This window comes from Bufo bufo, chromosome 7 (genome assembly GCF_905171765.1).
Source record: "Bufo bufo chromosome 7, aBufBuf1.1, whole genome shotgun sequence".
In the NCBI taxonomy this organism is placed as follows: domain Eukaryota; kingdom Metazoa; phylum Chordata; class Amphibia; order Anura; family Bufonidae; genus Bufo; species Bufo bufo.
Genome location: NC_053395.1, coordinates 223,665,870 through 223,682,097, shown reverse-complemented (window position 1 = coordinate 223,682,097; position 16,228 = coordinate 223,665,870).

Genomic DNA, 16,228 nt, shown 5'->3' with positions numbered 1-16,228 from the left:
TGGGGCACTCTAATGCACACTTTGCCCTCACATCTCTGCATCTCAGACGCTCCCAGTATGTGCACTCAGGCTGTAGTGCAGATTCCTTGACTTATAGTTCATATGCCATTCTCTACAGGTGTTTCCCTACTTATGGCATGCAAACTGGTGGGGGTTCTCTTGACCTGACCCTCCACAGGTCCGCCAATGCTCATGGGTTTGAGAGCTAGTTAACTTCTGCTGCTTAACACTTCCCTCCTCTGTTGCTAGTGTTACTGTATCTCTGCCCCTATTAAGGCCCTCAGGCAGTGTGCCAATTGATGAGCACCACTCACCTCCACTTCCTAGCTAACTACTTTGCAGATTGAATTCTCCTTAACCCCTTAAGGACACAGCCTTTTTACACCTTAGGACCAGGCCATTTTTTGAAAATCTGACCAGAGTCCCTTTAAGTGCTGATAACTTTAAAACGGTTTGACTTATCCAGGCCGTTCTGAGATTGTTTTTTCGTCACATATTGTACTTCATGACACTGGTAAAATGGAGTCAAAAAAAAAATTTTTTTTGCACCAAAAAATACCTAATTTAACAAAAATTTGAAAAAAATTAGCAAATTTCAAAGTTTCAGTTTCTCTACTTCTGTAATACATAGTAATACCCCCAAAAATTGTGATGACTTTACATTCCCCATATGTCTACTTCATGTTTGAATTGTTTTGGGAATGATATTTTATTTTTTGGGGATGTTATAAGGCTTAGAAGTTTAGAAGCAAATCTTGAAATTTTTCCGAAATTTACAAAAACTCAATTTCTAGGGACCAGTTCAGGTCTCAAGTCACTTTGCGAGGCTTACATTATAGAAACCACCCAAAAATGACCCCATCTAAGAAACTACACCCCTCAAGGTATTCAAAACTGATTTTGCATACGTTGTTAACCCTTTAGGTGTTGCACAAGAGTTATTGGCAAATAGGGAGGAAATTTGAGAATTTCATTTTTTTGTCTAATTTTTCATTTTAACCCATTTTTTCCACTAACAAACCAAGGGTTAACAGCCAAAAAAGACTGTATCTTTATTGCCCTGACTCTGCCATTTACAGAAACACCCAATATGTGGCCGTAAACTACTGTACGGCCACACAGCGGGGCGTAGAGTGAAAGGTGCGCCGTTTGGTTTTTGGAAGGCTGATTTTTATGGACTGGTTTATTTACACCATGTCCCATTTGAAGCCCCCTGATGCACCCCTAGAGGAGAAACTCCCTAAAAGTGACCCCATCTAAGAAACTACACCCCTCAAGGTATTCAAAACTGATTTTACATACATCGTTAACCCTTTAGGTGTTGCACAAGAGTTATTGGCAAATGGCGATGAAATTTGAGAATTTCATTTTTTTGCCTAATTTTCCATTTTAACCCATTTTTTCCACTAACAAAGCAAGGGTTAACAGCCAAACAAGACTGTATCTTTATTGCCCTGACTCTGCTGTTTACAGAAACACCCCATATGTGGCCGTAAACTACTGTACGGGCACACAGCGGGGCGTAGAGTGAAAGGTGCGCCGTTTGGTTTTTGGAGGGCTGATTTTGCTGGACTGTTTTTTTGGCACCATGTCCCATTTGAAGCCCCCCTGATGCACCCCTAGATTATAAACTCCATAAAAGTGACCCCATCTAAGAAACTACACCCCTCAAGGTATTCAAAACTGATTTTACAAACTTTGTTAACCCTTTAGGTGTTGCACAAGATTTAATGGAAAATAGAGATACAATTTCAAAATTTCACTTTTTTGGCAGATTTTCCATTTTAATATTTTTTTTCCAGTTACAAAGCAAGGGTTAACAGCCAAACAAAACTCATTATTTATGGCCCTAATTCTGTAGTTTACAGAAACACCCCATATGTGGTCGTAAACAGCTGTACGGGCACATGGCAGGGCGCAGAAGGAAAGGAACACCATATGGTTTTTGGAAGGCATATTTTGCTGGACTGGTTTTTTTGACACCATGTCCCATTTGAAGCCCCCCTGATGCACCCCTAGAGTAGAAACTCCAAAAAAGTGACCCCATTTTAGAAACTACGGGATAGGGTGGCAGTTTTGTTGGTACTAGTTTAGGGTACATATGATTTTTGGTTGCTCTATATTACACTTTTTGTGCGGCAAGGTAACAAGAAATAGCTTTTTTGGCACCGTTTTTTTTTGTTATTTACAACATTCATCTGACAGGTTAGATCATGTGGTAATTTTATAGAGCAGGTTGTCACGGACGCGGAGATACCTAATATGTATACAATTTTTTTTATTTATGTACGTTTTACACAATGATTTCATTTTTAAAACCAAAAAAATGTTTTAGTGTCTCCATAGTCTAAGAGCCATAGTTTTTTCAGTTTTTGGGCGATTATCTTAAGTAGGGTCTCATTTTTTGCGGGATGAGATGACGGTTTGATTGGCATCTATTTTGGGGTGCATATGACTTTTTGATTGCTTGCTATTACACTTTTTGTGACGTAAGATGACAAAAAATGGCTTTTTTTACACCGTTTTTATTTTTATTTTTTTACGGTGGTCATCTGAGGGGTTAGATCATGTGATGTTTTTATAGAGCCGGGCGATACGGACGCGGCGATACCTAATATGTATACTTTTTTTTTATTTATGTAAGTTTTACACAATGATTTCATTTTTGAAACAAAAAAAATCATGTTTTAGTGTTTCCATAGTCTAAGAGCCATAGTTTTTTCAGTTTTTGGGCGATTATCTTGGGTAGGGTATGATTTTTGCGGGATGAGATGACGGTTTGATTGTTACAATTTTGGCGTACATGCGACTTTTTTGATCACTTTTATTACCTTTTTTGGGAAGTAAGGTGGGCAAAATTTCAATTTCATCATAGTTTTTTATTTTTTATTTTTATGGTGTTCACAGTTCGGGTAAAGTAACATGACCGTTTTATAGATCAGGTCGTTACGGACGCGGCGATACCAAACATGTGTAGGGAATTTTATTTTTTTCATTTTTTATCAGTGATAAATGTGTTTTTTGATTTTTACTTTTTTTTCACTTTTATTCACTTTTTTTTGACCCAGACCCACTTGGTTCTTGAAGATCCAGTGGGTCTGATGTCTGAATAATACAGTACAGTACAATATATATTGTTCTGTACTGTATTTTACTTACACTGAACAGATCTATGCCATTCAGCACAGATCTGTTCAGCACCATGGACAGCAGGACGCCTGAGAGGCGTCCTGTTGCCATGGGAACCTTCCCCGTCTGCTCAGTACTGCTCAGAACTTCGCAGACGGGGAAGGGTAAGGAGGGGATCTCTCGGGGGGCTCTCTGGGGGCTCTCTCCCTCCCCATCGGGGGGCTGCAAAGGCACAGCAGCCCCCCGATGGGAGAGGGAGGGAGCTCCCTGCGCTGTTAACCTTTTCCATACAGCGGTCCGTACGGACCGCTGTATGGAAAGGGTTAAACGGCTGACATCGCATCGCAGATGTCAGCCGTTTATACCAGGGTGCCAGCAATGTGCTGGCACCCTGGTATCCCCACTAGACACCAACGATTATACAAGGGGAGGCGGGCGGGGGATCGCGATCCCGCCTGCCGCACCGCCCGCCTCCCGCACCGCCCACACCGCCCGCAACCCTCCCCCTGCACCTCCCGCCACCATAAAAATCATTCGGGGGTGCAGGGGGGGGGGGTAAATAAAACTTTTTTTATGGCATATAAAGTTTCTGATCCCTGCGGTCAGGGACTGCGGGGACCAGAAACTTCAGAAATCGCAGCAAACCGCAGGTCTGAATTGACCTGCGGTTTGCCGCGATCGCCGACATGGGGGGGTCACGGGACCCCCCCGCGCATTTAGCCTAGGTGCCTGCTCGATGATTTGAGCAGGCACCGGGTTCCGATCACTGCCAGCCGCACGGCAGTGATCGAAAATACACAGGGCGTACATGTACGCCCTGTGTCCTTAAGAGGTTAAAGGGAACCTGTCACCGGGATTTTGTGTATGGAGCTGAGGACATGGGTTGCTAGATCGCCACTAGCACATCCGCAATACCCAGTCCCCAAAGCTCTGTGTGCTTTTATTGTGTAAAAAAAAAAAGATTAGATCCATATGCTAATTAACCTGAGATGAGTCCTGTACGTGAGATGAGTCAGGGACAGGACTCATCTAAGGTTAATTTGCATATGTATCAAATCAGTTTTTTTTACACAATAAAAGCACACAGAGCTATGGGGACTGGGTATTGCGGATGTGCTAGCGGCCATCTAGCAACCCATGTCCTCAGTTCTATACGCAAAATCCCGGTGACAGGTTCCGTTTAAATACCAGTGGCTGTGACATCTTACAGCCCTCACTTTCTCCTGTCTGCATGCTACTGGCCATAAGGTCTTTTGGGGCACCTCTATTTATGTTCTAAATATACAATATCATCCCAAAATAGTGCACACGTTACTTCATACCTTGCTGGCATCTGACATCGGCACACGACACATCACATGGCACATGCATGGCACACAAGTGCATTTCATTTAAATTGTGAAAGATCTTTTTCCTCTAATATGGAACACTTGTCTTCTGCCTTATGGGATTTTGGCTTCCTCTGGATCAACATGGTAGGACTATTGGTTGGATCTGATGGATGTATCTTTATTCAAATTTATCAACTATGTAACAATGTAACACAAGACCGAGATCTGAATTGGGGTGTGGTCCTGATGCACAGACCAGGCTTTTTCTACTGTACTTCACTTATCCTGGTATTCAGGCCTAGAGCATTAACTGAGGATGAGCTGCCATACCAGACATGGTCATGGACAAGGTTGGCACCGTTCCAGGAAAAAAAAATAATAATTTAAATCTACTCATAGACGACCACTAAAACTGATCAGGCAATTCTCACCCCTCCATTGTGACCCAGGTAAACATGTCTCCAGTTATAGAGCTGTCCACTGTCGTTCAGTAGACAGTAGTGGCATTCTATTCATTTGTATCATAGGAAACCTCCTCTGCAGAGTCTATCAGTAGATGTTCAGTATGGGCCTCGGATGTGTGCACACAATGATAGGTTGGTTTGGGTATTTTTTGGCCGGGTGAATCATCATCGCTCGCAGTGTTTTAGGCTTTCATTTACTGTAATTGTTTTGTCGTCTAAACCCCTGATCTTCTCTCGCTGCTAACAGCTGCTTCACCAACCTGTCACATCCAATATCATCACATGCTGCGTCTCCGACCCTCTCCTAAACCTCAAGGAACATTCCTTAAACCATTATTGGGCTGTAAGCAGCTCCAGGAGGTTTTCTTACTATCCCTTGTGCTGCTGCCCAAACCCTATCATTATAGACACATAATACTGAATGGAAACAGTACAAGGAGGCAAAGTAAATATATAGATATTGTAGGGATTCGCTCTGGTAAACAGGGTGTGCGGACGCAGTACAGAGGCAAATTACCAGTTCTTAAATCAAACTTCCGTGTTTATTCACACATAAAGCAAAAACAAAACGTCACTTTGCAGTCTTGGTGTTAGTTCACACACAATGGAAAGTCCACATAGCAAAAATCACCTTGTTGGCAGTTCTGCCTCCAGCAGTCCATAGCAGGCTTTTAGGGGGCCCGTTTCCCTTACAGACGGGTCTCAGCCCTCCAGCACGACACAAGCCTCAGATCCCAGCACACACACCTCCTGAGCTCCACTGTCAGACTGAGGTAATCCTTCTCACCTGGCAGTGCTGGCTGGTTTTTAGGCCTGTCAAAACCCAGCCTGGAACATGGGGAGTAGTCACCCACCCAGCACTTTGACTACTCCCAGTAAGAGCCGTCCCGGATCAGCTATACAGCCATACTAAGTGTTAAGGTGTCAAACAGCAACTGCTGCTGACACATAAAAACCAGTTCTTACTCCACTGAGGCCAGGAACCTCTGTGACACATACCTATCATCCACGATGATTCCTTGTACCTTCTTACAATATATATATATATATACTGGAGAAAAATGGCGGCACCAGCTAGATGAGAAAAATATGGGTGCACGTTCTCAAGGAAAAAGACTTCTTACCCCAATAATAGTCCAGAAAATGAACGGCACTCCTTTGGATGGTAAAAAATAACTCCTTTATTCACCCCTGCGGTGCAACGTTTCAGCTCAGCACTAGAGCCTTTTTCAAGTGAGAGGCTTGAAAAAGGCTCTAGTGCTGAGCCGAAGCGTTGCACCGCACGGGTGAATAAAGGAGTTATTTTTTACCATCCAAAGGAGTGCCGTTCATTTTCTGGACTCATATATATATATATATATATATATATAGTTGCAAGAAAAAGTATGTGAACCCTTTGGAATTATATGGATTTCTGCACAAATTGGTCATAAAATGTGATCTGATCTTCATCTAAGTCACAACAATAGACAATCACAGTCGGCTTAAACTAATAACACACAAAGAATTAAATGTTACCATGTTTTTATTGAACACACCATGTAAACATTCACAGTGCAGGTGGAAAAAGTATGTGAACCCTTGGATTTAATAACTGGTTGAACCTCCTTTGGCAGCAATAACTTCCACCATACGTTTCCTGTAGTTGCAGATCAGATGTTCACAACGGTCAGGAGTAATTATTGACCATTCCTCTTTACAGAACTGTTTCAGTTCAGCAAAATTCTTGGAATGTCTGGTGTGAATCGCTTTCTTGAGGTCATGCCACAGCATCTCAATCGGGTTGAGGTCAGGACTCTGATTGGGCCACTCCAGAAGGCGGATTTTCTTCTGTTTAAGCCATTCTGTTGTTGATTTACTTCTATGCTTTGGGTCGTTGTCCTGTTGCAACACCCATCTTCTGTTGAGCTTCAGCTGGTGAACAGATGGCCTTAAGTTCTCCTGCAAAATGTCTTGATAAACTTGGGAATTCATTTTTCCTTTGATGATAGCAATCCGTCCAGGCCCTGACGCAGCAAAGCAGCCCCAAACCATGATGCCCCCACCACCATACTTCACAGTTGGGATGAGGTTTTGATGTTGGTGTGCTGTGCCTCTTTTTCTCCACACATAGTGTTGTGCGTTTCTTCCAAACAACTCAACTTTGGTTTCATCTGTCCACAGAATATTTTGCCAATACTGCTGTGGAACATCCAGGTGCTCTTGTGCAAACTGTAAACGTGCAGCAATGTTTTTTTTGGACAGCAGTGGCTTCCTCTGTGGTATCCTCCCATGAAATCCATTCTTGTTTAGTGTTTTACGTATCGTAGATTCGCTAACAGGGATGTTAGCATATGCCAGAGACTTTTGTAAGTCTTTAGCTGACACTCTAGGATTCTTCTTCACCTCATTGAGCAGTCTGCGCTGTGCTCTTGCAGTCATCTTTACAGGACAGCCACTCCTAGGGAGAGTAGCAGCAGTGCTGAACTTTCTCCATTTATAGACAAAATTATCTTACCATGGACTGATGAACAGCAAGGCTTTTGGAGATACTTTTATAACCCTTTCCAGCTTTATGCAAGTCCACAATTCTTAATTGTAGGTCTTCTGAGAGCTCTTTTGTGCGAGGCATCATTCACATCAGGCAATGCTTCTTGTGAAAAGCAAACCCAGAACTGGTGTGTGTTTTTTGATAGGGCAGGGCAGCTGTAACCAGCACCTCCAATCCCATCTCATTGATTGGACTCCAGTTGGCTGACACCTCACTCCAATTAGCTCTTGGAAATGTCATTAGTCTAGGGGTTCACAAACTTTATCACCTGCACTGTGAATGTTTACATGGTGTGTTCAATAAAAACATGGTAACATTTAATTCTTTGTGTGTTATTAGTTTAAGCAGACTGTGACTGTCTATTGTTGTGACTTAGATGAAGATCAGTTCACATTTTAGGACCAATTTGTGCAGAAATCCATATTATTCCAAAGGTTCACATACTTTTTCTTGCAACTGTATATATACATATATTGTGGGGTTTCGCTCTGGTAGACAGGATTAGCGAACGTAGTATAGAGGCAGCAACAAGTTCTTTGGATCAAACGGTTCAGTGTTTTATTCACACTTTAGGCAAATGACAAAACAAGCAGTGATAATCAAGCAAAAAGTCACCTTGTGTTGGTGGTAATTCACACCATCTGGCAATTCTGCCTCAAAGAGTCCTTGACCATAGCAGCACCAACCTGTTTTCACGCCAAACAGGTAGCAAGCCTTCATCCAGACACAAGGCTCCGAGATCCCAACACAGAGACCTCGCTTCTGAGCCCAGCTGCCTATTTAAGGACAGCCAGGTGCTGCCAAAACCTGGACCAGCACTTAAAATCTGTTCCGGTATTTGACCTCACCTGGCTGTAAATCAGCCCAGCAGCACATGCTGGGAGGAAAATACCTGTTTTCCCAGACCAAACCTCTCACTGTGTCACTATATATATATATATATATATATATAGTACCCTAGAGAGGAATACAGGCTTTGGCCATCTTAAAGGGACCCTATTGTTATATTTGTAGATAAAGTTTTATCACTATTGATACAAAACAATGAACTAAACGACTACACTCACAATAGGTTAACACTTCCTGTCAGTTTTCAGCTTGCCATGGGTACGCTAGCACCAGGGTGAGCCGTCATCCTCAGGGGTAATTACAAATACAAAACTGATGTTATGTTGTGGCCCGTTACTGCCCCACTACTTCTATTAGGAACATTATTCATTGAACTGCTACTACTCCCATTTTTCCCATCACTACCACTCCCCCTCTCCTTGCTTTGTGTGCAGTTGCATGGCTGCTTCTAATTATTATATAACTCCTGCTATGAATACTGGTCTGCCCTCTCACTCCTTGCCTGAGCTTAGGTTCCTCGTTTACCAGTGGAGGTGAGCTATTCTGACTGTCTGCCCACATACCCAACTTTTGCCTTTTATACCGACTCTGATTCATTGCTGCTTGCCCTGACCTTAGCCTGTCTACCTCACTGACACTTTGATGCCTGACCTCGGATTGTTTGACAGATTTTCACAAAGTCTGCCTGCCCTGACCTCTGTCTGTTTACTGACTATGAGTATTGCCTAACCCCTTGGTGCCTCGCAGTGCTGTCTCTGAGCCCCTGTGGATCAGCTGCCAACTACATTGGGACTATTCCTGGTGGCTCTCCTGCAGCAAAGGCCGGATCCCTATGTAGGGGTTAAAACCAGGGGATCTCCAGGATAACGACCTTTAGACTAGCCCTAAGTCAGACTGGCTAGTTAGTACAGTGGGTCCACACCCGCTTCCTGTTGCAACTGGATGCAAATGACATGGCATTAAACTATTAAATCTTACCCCTACTTCTCCTCCTTGCAAAATGCCCTTTGAATATTTCATAAAGAATGCTCATTACACTTTCACATAAAAGGGGTTGCCCTGTATTTTTTTTAATGTCTCCCCTACCCAGTGCAGTGGTACCTGTGAAGAAATCTTTACTTACCTGTGGCCCACTGCTCTGTTCAGGCTCCATGGCTCCCAGGCTGTCTTGACTGGACTTCTGGTCCCTGTCTGTCACCCTACTGCATGGATGGAGTCATGTGCGCTACTGCAGCCAATGACTGTCTCAGCGGTGACATGTCCTCAGGCGGCACATTACTGCTGGGTCACATGCTGCTTGGGATATGTCAACGCTGAGGCAGGTCATTTGCTGCAGTGGTTCATGTGAACCTGTCCATGCAGAAAGTTGACAAGTTGACCGCCCGGGACCCATGGAACCAGAATGGAGTAGGGGGGAAATCTTGGCCAACTCCTTTAAGTATTGATGACCTATCCTTAGGATAAGCCATCAATATCAGATCGGCGGGGGTCTGACTGTTTGCATGAGCTCTGGGACCGGCACCGAGCACTAGATCTACACAGCTCCGGCCACTGTATAGTGGTCATGACTGGTTACTGCATCCCTGGTCGCCGTCAAGTGAACCCCATGCACACAAAAAAAATTCATAAAAGTCCATAAGGAGATTGACAAAAATGAGGAAACGGACGGAGTGGCTGCTAAGCCTCGTCTGAGAGCACAATTTTAAGTAGCCACATGAGTGGGGATTGCACAGGAGTTGTGAAGAAGTTACTGGGCGAGTGGGGGCCCTTTCAAAAAATATGCTGTGGGGCCCAGTCATTTCTAGTTATTCCACTGGCCTGGACTATGAATGGTATCTTGATCTATTGACTGCACTGAGTTCCTCCTCGTGTCCAGTAATGAAATGTTTAAGACCCTGCGGAGAATCATGGAATGTGGATCACAACCACATGAGAAGGATAGAATGGAAACATAAAATTATGATAGAAGGTTGCGGGCACGGTATAGCCTGTACTTATTAGGGTTTATCTCTGATTGGGCAGGCGTCTCAGGCCAGAAATATTCCAGATCACCATTTTATATATATCCAGGATATCAGAGTAGGACGGCCCCAGCTCTACAGTAAATCAGGATCGTCTGCAGTCACCTAGAGAGAGGAAAGTGAAAATACAGAGAAATCACCAGATACAATGTAATCATATGAAAGATACAATATGAAATTCTGCTTAAATGTCATGTACACCTTCGGGGCATTTTTTTAAAACTGCATTTTACTCATTTTGGGCTACAAATAATTTCTTTTAAATGGTCATTATAAAAAATATTGAGCCATTCTGTCAACAGGGTGAACAGTTTTTTACTCTCACTTTGTGCCGGTAATCTAATAAATCTTTATCTCTAAATCACTAAAAGGTAAACACTTATTTACGCCACATTTTTCTTACCAGTAAGAGAAGAATTGAGCTATAATAAGTGTTTAGGAGGTCAGAGATCAGAGATAAAGAGCCGTCAAGTTAGCTGCTTGAGGGAACAGAACGGAAATTCAGATCCTGTTACTAGAGAAACTCAAGGCTGCACAAAGACAGTGGTTCAAAAATTTTAATGAAGACCAATAAAAATGAGTACAATGCAACAATAAAAATGTCCCCAAAGTTGTACATAGCCTTTAAAGGTCCAATGACACCAAAATGTGTTTTCTTTATTTTAGAGTATCTGTCCAATAACTTGTTAACTGTAAACTATGGGACATATTGACAGTCTTTCATCCCCCCATGTGCTAGTGAGTGCAGCTCTGGAGTATAATACAGGATTAACTCAGGATCAGTACAGGATAAGTAATGTATATACACAGTGACTGCAACAGCAGAATAGTGAGTGCAGCTCTGGAGTATAATACAGAATGTAACTCAGGCGCAGTACAGGATAAGTAATATAATGTATGTACACAGTGACTGCACCAGCAGAATAGTGAGTGCAGCTCTGGAGTATAATACAGGCTGTAACTCAGGATCAGTACAGGATAAGTAATGCAATGTATGTGCACAGTGACTGCACCAGCAGAATAGTGAGTGCAGCTCTGGAGTATAATACAGGATGTAACTCAGGATCAGTACAGGATAAGTAATGTATGTACACAGTGACTGCACCAGCAGAATAGTAAGTACAGCTCTGGAGTATAATACAGGATGTAACTCAGGATCAGTACAGGATAAGTAATGTATGTACACAGTGACTGCACCAGCAGAATAGTGAGTGAAGCTCTGGAGTATAATACAGGATGTAACTCAGGATCGGTACAGGATAAGTAATGTATGTACACAGTGACTGCACCAGCAGAATAGTGAGTGCAGCTCTGGAGTATAATACAGGATGTAACTCAGGATCAGTACAGGATAAGTAATGTATGTACACAGTGACTGCACCAGCAGAATAGTGAGTGCAGCTCTGGAGTATAATACAGGATGTAACTCAGGATCAGTACTGGATAAGTAGTGTAATGTATGTACACAGTGACTGCACCAGAAGAATAGTGAGTGCAGCTCTGGAGTATAATACAGGATGTAACTAAGGATCAGTACTGGATAAGTAGTGTAATGTATGTACACAGTGACTGCACCAGCAGAATAGTGAGTGCAGCTCTGGAGTATAATACAGGATGTAACTCAGGATCAGAACAGGATAAGTAATGTAATGTATGTACACAGTGACTGCACCAGCAGAATAGTGAGTGCAGCTCTGGAGTATAATACAGGATGTAACTCAGGATCAGTACTGGATAAGTAATGTAATATATGTACACAGTGACTGCACCAGCAGAATAGTGAGTGCAGCTCTGGAGTATAATGCAGAATGTGACTCGGGATCAGTACAGGATAAGTAATGTATGTACACAGTGACTGCACCAGCAGAATAGTGAGTGCAGCTCTGGAGTATAATACAGGATGTAACTCAACGTCAGAACATGCTATATGAAACTGTTGAATACAATTAGATTTAGAAAGTTAAAAAATATTTGTAGCTGATATATTTTCATATTTTATGTACATTGCTTCCACTGAAGGGCATCTCTGGCACAAAATATATCCGTTATGCCATTCACTAGCGAGAAAACAGGGTTCGCTAGTCTAATGTGAACCTGGCCTAATCCATTAATTACCTTGACATTTTGAGTCAGCACCAGAATATCTTTCTGGAAGACTCTCTGGAAAAAAGGCTTCCTCTTACAAATTAGAATTAGTACAGGGATAAGAGATCTCCTGGAAGCAGGAGGGGGACAGATCGCAGATTAGTAGGGGAGCAGCGTCTCTGCTTATTACAACACATTTATCAAATGTGCGGAATGCAGATGATGGCTTTCTCCTTTACCGGTATGCAGGAGGGGGTAAAAATAAAAATACATGACAGGAAATAGATCATCCCTTGATAAGTGTGGCCGGTCTGCCCTAACATAACATATGTAATCTACTGCTGTTATTACACTGTAATACATGCATCTGACATGTTATAGGCAGATGAAGATATATTTGGATTTGTTTCTATTCACTGACTGTAATCAGAGATTTTTGAAATGGTAGGGATTTAAAAGTGTGTAATATTTGAATGCAGGGGAGTACACAACAAAGGGAGTGTTCTCTGTATGCAGTGAGCTCCCCCTAGTGGTGGCTACAAGTAAATTGAATTTTATATTGAAGCAAAATTATCAGCAAAAGTTCAGTGTTAGGGGAGGGAGTATTTTGGGGACAATTTGATACCATAGACCAGTGATGCCCAACCTACGGCCCGTGAAGCCGTGTCATGCGGCCTGCGCAGTGACCGGACTATATGAGCGCAGGGCGCGCTGCGAACGGCACATGCAGCAAAGCGATGCTGCCTGTGCCTGCAATCTCCCCGCCCAGCGCCTCCTCCTAACTAATTTATTCACTGCACTTGCCGCTGTGAAATTGAAGAGAAGCGCCGTAATCTCGCACAGGCGCACTGGCAGAGGCATCGAAGTGCGCATGCACCGTCTTCCTGGCCTCTGCCAGTGCGCCTGTGCGAGATTATGGCGCTTCTCTTCAATTTCACAGAGGCAAGTGCAGTGAATAAATTAGCTAGGAGGAGGCTCTGGGTGGGGGGATATCTGTGGAGGACACTGAAGGGGGGGATCTGTGGAGGACACTGAAGGGGGGATATCTGTGGACGACACTGAAGGGGGGGATATCTGTGGACGACACTGAGGGGGATATCTGTGGACGACATTGAGGGGGATCTAGGGAGGGGTGTGGGGATGTTGGGGTAGGAGGTCCTGGAGGGGATGTTGGGGTGTTTGGGTGGGAGCTCTGGAAGGGGTGGGAGGTCCGATAGGTATGTGGGGGTGGGAGATCCGGGAAGGGGGGGGGCCATAATTTTTTTGCTATGGGGTCCAGTGATTTCTAGCTACCCCCCTGATTGGTAAGATTGGGCGGGCACTGGAGCGATAGAGCGCCCTGCTGTAGGAGAAGCCGGCGGGAGATGAAAGGAGGAGGGGCCACGGCGCAAGCATGGCGGTGGAGGATCTGACTGAAGCCTAAAGACCAGACATCAAGGTAGACCTGCAGAAGAAGGTGACAGCGCAGTATGTGATGTATACATGTGTGTAATGTATGTAGTGCAGTGTGTGATCATCAGATACTGCACTACATACATTACACACATGTATACATCACATTCCTCCTCACAGTAATAATGCCAAGATATGCGCCCTCTTCACAGATGTAATGCTCACACATGCCCCCTCACAGTAGTTATGCCCAGATATGTGCCCCCTCACAGTAATAATGCCAAGATATGTGCCCTCTTCACAGACTTAATGCTCACACATGCCCCCTTACAGTAGTTATGCCCAGATATGTGCCCTCCTCACAGTAGTTATGCCCAGATATGTGCCCCCTCACAGTAGTTATGCCCAGATATGTGCCCCCTCACAGTAGTTATGCCCAGATATGTGCCCCCTCACAGTAGTTATGCCAGATATGTGCCCTCTTCACAGCTCACAGTAGTTATACCCTGATATGTGCCCTCCTCACAGTAGTTATACCCTGATATGCGCCCCCTCACAGTAGTTATGCCCAGATATGTGCCCTGTCACAGTAGTTATACCCGTATATGTGCCCTCCTCACAGTAGTTATACCCTGATATGCGCCCCCTCACAGTAGTTATGCCCAGATATGTGCCCTGTCACAGTAGTTATACCCTGATATGTGCCCTCCTCACAGTAGTTATACCCTGATATGTGCCCCTCACAGTAGTTATGCCCAGATATGTGCCCCCTCACAGTAGTTATACCCTGATATGTATCCTCCTCACAGTAGTTATACCCTGATATGTGCTCTCTTCACAGTAGTAATGCTCACACGTGCCCCCTCACAGCGTTTGCATTTCTTTCTGGCAAAGCTACCTGGTTCCGTCCCGCGAAATTTATACCAAGTCTAGTGCGGCCCTCAGACGAAAAATGGTTGGGCACCACTGCCGTAGACAATGGAAAGTGTCCTGTTCCTGTGCATGTAGTTCTATCATAATGTGTAGTGTTGCCCACATGGTATTGCAAAACTGTGCCATTTTGCAGTGCAACGGCAGGCTGTGGCAATGTGTGGCCGCAATCTCATAATCAATTTGTGATCCACTAGGAATTTAAATGGAACCTGTGGGTGACATCTGTGCTCTCGGCCTGTAGCATCTGAGGCATAGCCGGCATTTTAGGAAATATCCTCAGGTTTAGTTGGTACCAGCAAAAAACACAATAAAAAATGACAGACCACAAAGAGAGTCACTGTGGCTGCGGAGAGGAGCTCCTGCGACTATTCTTAGAGTCAAAATGATGGGACTGGACTTGAGAAAGGTCCCAGAAAAACAGAGACGTCTCCAAGAATTTGAAAATGTAGTGCGTAAAAAGAATAGCAGTATGGCAGTATCTTGTGTCCTTATATAACACTATGGTTCTGTTGTGATGTCCCAACTACTGCCTCCTGACTCTTCAAAGGAAAGACATATTCTTAATGAAGCTCTCCAACAAAATGCATTAAAAAAAAAAATAATCTGATTAATATTGCAGGCTGAGGCCGGGAATGGTAAGACCTATGGTTGTTAAAAACCACACATTTCTCTATTTCCTACTGCTGTATTAGGGCTCATGCACACGACCGTATGTGTTTTGCGGTCCGCTAAAAATATGGATGATGTCCATATGCATTCTGCATTTTACGGAACAGCTGGCCCCTAATAGAACAGTCCTATCCTTGTCTGTAATGCAGACGATATTAGGGCATCTTCTATTTTTTTGCGGAATGGAAATACGGACACACGGAAATGGAATGCACACGGACACGGAAAGAAAATACGTTTGTGTGCATGAGCCCTTAATCAGACTTTTTGCATAGTAATGCCCTGGCCAGACACTGCAGCACGGTGGCACAGCTATCCCGGAGTTTCCCGTACAGCCGTGTGCAGGGTGACGCTTCTGTGCTGCGGCACCTTCATTCTCAGGATCGGTGGGGTTGTGCATGGGGACCCCAGGCTGGCGTGTGGCTGCAGTTTCATGGAAATCCAATGGTGGATGATTTCATTTTTTATTTTTTTATTACTGTCAGATGCCACGATCAGCTATGAATGCGGCATCTGAGGGGTACATGACGGGGATCGGTGATTTGTGATTGTTTTCCAAAATTCGCCGAAGCAGCTGAATCGAATTTTAAAATACTTCGCTCGTCATCAGCTGTAATCTAAATCTTTTCCATCTGTTCAACATGTGTGCCCTATATTATACATGATCACCTTAATATGGGCAGCACGGTGGCTCTGTGGTTAGCACTGGTGCCTTGCAGCGCTGGGGTCCTAGGTTTTCTGGAGTTCGTATGTTCTCCCCATATTTGCGTGGGTTTCCTCCGAGTTCTCCGGTTTCCTCCCACACTCCAAAGACATACTGATAGG